Source organism: Otolemur garnettii, unplaced genomic scaffold, assembly GCF_000181295.1.
Source record: "Otolemur garnettii isolate 467f Iridium unplaced genomic scaffold, OtoGar3 scaffold00046, whole genome shotgun sequence".
In the NCBI taxonomy this organism is placed as follows: domain Eukaryota; kingdom Metazoa; phylum Chordata; class Mammalia; order Primates; family Galagidae; genus Otolemur; species Otolemur garnettii.
In genome coordinates this window covers 11,995,469-12,001,122 of record NW_003852441.1, presented here as the reverse complement: position 1 = coordinate 12,001,122, position 5,654 = coordinate 11,995,469, and positions in this window count along the sequence as shown.

Sequence of the window (5,654 nt, the reverse complement as noted above, 5' to 3'; positions counted from 1 at the left end):
GGATCAAGGATGGGAGTTGGAACATAGGACATGAAAACAGAAGCCTGTTACCAAACACAAGCACCAGTCCAAGCACCTAGGCTTGGAAGGAATCCCAGCTCTCGTCTAGCCCAGTGGTTTTCAAACTGGGTACCTGGAGGCTACAGGACAAGGATTCACAACTAGGGGCACATTAGAGACTCCTGAGCAACCTTAAAAGTACCCATGTTTGTCAGGCACAGCAGCTCACACCTGTAATCCTGGCATTTAAGAGGTCGAAGTGGGTGGATTACTTGAGCTCACAGGTTTGAGACCAGCATGAACAAGAGCGAGACCTCGCCTCTAAAAATAGCCAGGTGTGGCAAGCACCTGTAGTCCCAGCTACTTGGGAGGTTGATGCAAGAGAATTACTTAAGCCCAGGAGTTTGAGGTTGCTGTGAGCTATGCCATAGCACTCTACCGAGGGTGACAAAGTGAGACTCTGTCTCCAAAAAAAGAAGGATCCATACTTGGGCCCCACCTCCAGAGATTCTCAAGTGGTCCCATATGGGGCCTTGGCCAGTGTAACCTACAGCAAGGGTTATTACTGCTGTGTCAAGGCTGTTGACAAAGGCCCTGGGGATGGGGACAGGAACTCCTGTCATTTCCATGAGGGCATCTCTTTTTTTCTTCTTTTTGTTTTTACATATTCTAGTCCCATTCCCTTGTATTTTTTTCTTTTCTTTCATGTTTTTCTTTTTTTGAGACAGGGTCTTGCCTACACTCAAGGCTAGAGTGTAGTGGCATCATAGCTTACTGCAACCTCAAATTCCTGAACTCAAATTCCTGGTCCTCTTGCCTCAGCCTCCCGAGCAGCTGAGACTATAGATATATACCACCATGCCCACCTAATTTTTGTATTTTTATAGAGACTCTTTTTGTTGTTGTTTGTTTCTTGCCATTTGTTTGTTTTTTTGGTTTTTTTAGAGACAGAGTCTCACTTTATCGCTCTTGGTAGAGTGCTGTGGCGTTATACAGCTCACAGCAACCTCCAACTCCTGGGCTTAGGTGATTCTCTTGCCTCAGCCTCCCAAGTAGCTGGGACTACAGGCACCCGCCACAGTGCCTGGATATTTTTTGTTGCAGTTTGGCTGAGGCCAGGTTTGAACCCACCACCCTTGGTACATGGGGCCAGCGCCCTATTCCCTGAGCCAAGGCACCACCCTGTTTGTTTGTTTTTAAGATGGATTCTCACTCTGTTTGTTTATGAAACAGAGTCTTACTCTGTTATCCTGGGTGGAGTGTTGTGGTATCATAGCTCACAGCAACCTCAAACTCTTGGACTTGACTGATCCTCTTGCCTCAGCCTCCAAAGTAGCTGGGACTACAGGCATGAGTTACTACACTTGGCAAATTTTTCTATTTTTAGTAGAGACAGGGTCTTGTTCAGACTGGTCTTAAACTGAGCTCAAGCAATCCACCTGCCTTAGCCTCCCAGAGTGCTAGGATTACAGGTATGAGACACCATACTCAGCCCCATCCCTTCATTTTACACATTAAGAAAATGAAATCGGCTCGGCGCCTGTGGCTCAAGTGGCTAAGGCGCCAGCCACATACACCTAAGGAGGCGGGTTCGAATCCAGCCCAGGCCTGCCAAACAACAATGACGGCCAAACCAAAAAAATAGCCAAGCATTGTGGTGGGCACCTGTGGTCCCAGCTACTTGAGAGGCAGAGACAGGAGACTTGCTTGAGCCCAGGAGTTGGAGGTTGCTGTGAGCTGTGATGCCACGACACTCTACCCAGGGGGACAGCTTGAGGCTCTGTCTCAAAAAAACAAAAAAAAGAAAAAGAAAAAGAAATCCAGAGGTCACACAAGATCATACAATTCATCCAAGATTACACAATAAGTCATTCACTTATCCTTTCAACAAAGACTAAGTAAGTGCAGCAGATGCCAGGCAGCCTGTCTGCCCAGGATGGGATAGGGAGCCACAGCTGACTGTTGGAGCACCACAGCTCTCCTAGGGGCTGCAGTAGTTATACCCTGCCATGCTGTTTCCTCTTTCCAGGCTGAATGTTTTGGAGTCACACCTCAAATTCAGTTGTCCTGTCCATTCTTAAAGGACCTAATTCTGCCTGTCCCCTCTTCCTGCTCATGGATCCCCACATCCCACCCCAGAGACCTCTCACAATGGGTCCTAGACTGTCAAGCTGTCACCCTGGGTAGAGTGTTGTGGTGTCATAGCTCACAGCAACCTCCAACTCTTGGGCTCAAGTGATCCTCTTGCCTCAGTTTTGTTTCTATTTTTAGTAGAGATGGAGGGGTCTCACTTTTTGCTCAGGCTGGTCTTGAACCCGTGAGCTCAATCTATCCACCTGCCTTGGCTTCCCAGAGTGCTGGGATTACACGCATGAGCCACCTTGCCCAACCCAGAATGCATCTTAAATTGAAGCCATGCATGGCTTAATTGATGGTATTGTTTTTTTTTTCTTAGCAGTACATAAAATAACAGTATATATGACAATTGATGATATCTTAAATGCAGTGAAATACAGTAGTATTTACAAGATTAGAGGTCCAAATATGTTTTTATACAATGGTTGGAACTGTGCTCAATGAATATTCAATAGGTATTAACTATTATAATCTCTTGCTTGAAGACCTTCCCTAGTTCCTCTTTGCCTGAAGAATATAGATTTGGCCTCTATATACCCTGACATTCAAGGCTTACCATCAGTAGCTGCCAGCTATCTTATCTACTTCTCAGAACAGAGCTGTTCAAACACAGGTGTAACTGGAATCTCCACTTGAATGCCCCTCAGGCATCTCATACTCTGCTTGTCCAAACTCACCTTCCACCCTGACCCCACCTGTTTCTTTCTTTTTTTTATTAAATGATAGCTGTGTACATTAATACAATCATGGGATACAGTGTGGTGTTTGCATATACAATTTGAAATATTTTCATCAAACTGGTTAACATAGCCTTTATGTCATTTTCTTAGTTATTGTGTTCTACTTTTAGAAAGATTCCCCTTGTGAGATAAACCATAGAGGTGATACCTTCAATCACCCTCCCTCCACCCATCTACCCCCCCCTCCTCCCCCTCCTCCCTACCCATATCCACCTGTTTCTTGTGACCTCTCCTAAGGTTGATGGCAGCACCAACTATATCCTGAATGTCTACTTCCTTCCTCTCTTCCTCTAATGCCCACATATCAGTAACCAAATGATCTACCACTTCTTAGAATTTGGCCCCTCCCTGCCCCAAAGCTTTATCTCTCAGTACTGCCAACCCTAATGCACTTTCCACAGCCAACTTCTGGTTGCCCACACACTTCCCATTTTCTCATGTCTCTGTGCCTTTGCCCAGGCTTTTCCCTAAACTTAGACAGCGTTTCTCCTTTGGCTGAGATATGACTTTTTCTGAGAATCCTTCTGTAAGCCCCTGGAGCAGAGTAGAGTGTCCCTTTTCAAGGCATCTCTCAAGTGTAGCACCTGTTACATCAAGGTAATAGTGCTTCTTTCTTTCCTTCTTTTTTTAGGGAAAGGGTCTCTGTCACCTAGGCTGGCATGAAGTGGCATGATCATAACTCACTGCAGCCTCAATGTCCTGGGTTCAACCTCCTGCAGCCTCAATCTTTCTGCCTCAGCCTCCTGAGTTGCTGGGACTAAAGGCATGTGCCACCATGCCTGGCTACTTTTTTTTTTTTTTCAGTCTCACTCTGTTGCCTGAGTTAGAGTGCAGTGGTGTTATCATAGATCACTGTAACCTTAAATTCCTGGGCTCAAGCCTTCCTCCTGTCTCAGCTTCCTGAGTGGCTGGGACTATAGGTGCATGCCACCAAGACCAGCTAATTTTTCTATTATTTTGTAGAGATGAGATCTTACTCTTGCTCAGGCTGATCTCAAATTTCTGATCTCTAGCAATCCTCCTGCCTTGGCCTCTCAAAGTGCTGGGATCACAGGTATGAACCACCTCAGCCAGCTTGGTGTTGCTTCTTTTTTTCTTTTTTGAGACAGAGTCTCACTTTGTCACCCCAGGTAGAGTGCTGTGGCATCATAGCTCCCAGCAACCTCAAACTCTTGAGCTCAAGTGATTCTCTTGCCTCATCCTCCCAAGTAGCAGGACTACAGGTGCCTACCACAACACCTGGCTATTTGTAGAGATGGGGTTGAGCTCTCTCTGGGTGAGGCTGGTCTTGAACCTGTGAGCTCAGGCAGTCCACCCACTTTAGCCTCCCAGAGTGCTAGGATTACAGGTGTGAGCCACCATGCCCAGCCTTGGTGGTGCTTCGTCACCCATCTTTCCTCTAGACCATGTACTCCTCTATAAAACCACTACCTAAGTCAGGAGTCCTCAAACTTTTTAAACAGGGGGCCAGTTCACTGTCCCTCAGACCGTTGGAGGGCTAGACTGTGGGGCCCGGGGACAAGTCAGCTGCTAAGCAGGACAGGCAGCGGCGGCAAAAACACTGGCGGGCCAGAGAAATGTCCTAGGAGAGTCGCATGTGGCCAGTGGGTCATAGTTTGAGGGTGCCTGAAAGTGTTTGTTATTTTTGTTTCTAGCATGCCTGGCACATGGCAGACACCAGGATATGTCTATGACAACCCAAGCCTCTTTGAATTCCTATGATATACATGCCCTAGTAAGTTCTTCATGAGCATGTGTAACAAGAGGCTGGTGAAGTTTGTATTTCTTTCTGTGCAACCCACCGGAGTATGTCTTTCCAGATCAGGACTGGTTTTTCTGAGCCCCTTAGCAAACAAAGAAGGCTACTGTGGGTGTGGCAATTTTTTAAATGGCCCCCAAATTCTTTGACGTGCTTCCTGGCTAGGAAGCAGGGTCTACATATCCTCCCCTTGAATCTGGGCTCTGTGATGGCGTTGCCAATGAAATATGACAGAAGTGACACTGTGCCACTTTCTGGGCCCAAGCCTAAAGGAACTGGCACTTTCTACTTTGTGTGTCTTAGGACACTCACTTTGGAACCCAATTACCATCTATGAGGATGCCCAGGCTTCAGGAAGTGTCCACATGGCTGGATTCCAGCCAAAACCCAGCATCTCTTACCCTACATATCAGTGACAATATTCTTAGCTGTACCCCAAGTCCCCAAGTCCCCCAAAGACTTTCATCTTTCCAACACATTGTGGAGCAGAGATAATGTGTCCTGTTTGAATTCCTGACTCCTGAGTCCAGGGACATACTAATATGGTCATTTTTCTTTTCTTTCTTTTTTTTTTTTTTTTAACCTTACAGAGCTTAATAATATGATCATTTTTATTCCTCAACAACAGATAACTGAACAGTGGGGCAGAGAAAGGAGCCTAGGACTTGGCATTAAATGTCCAGTTTGTGACACGGCTGGCTGGCCCTGTCTCTTCCTAGCCTTGTGCACCAGGAACATTACTTTACCAGACTGTACCTCAGTCCTACCTGCAAAATGCAGTTAACAATAGCTAACATGGCTCGGCGCCTGTGGCTCAAGTGGCTAAGGCACCAGCCACATACACCTAAGGTGGCGGATTCGAACCCAGCCAGGGCCCATCAAACAACAATGATGGCTGCAACCAAAAAAATAGCCGGGTGTTGTGGGGGGCATCTGTGGTCTCAGCTACTTGGTAAGCTGAGGCAGGAGACTCACTTGAGCCCAAGAGTGGGAGGTTGCTGTGAGCTGTGATGCCACGG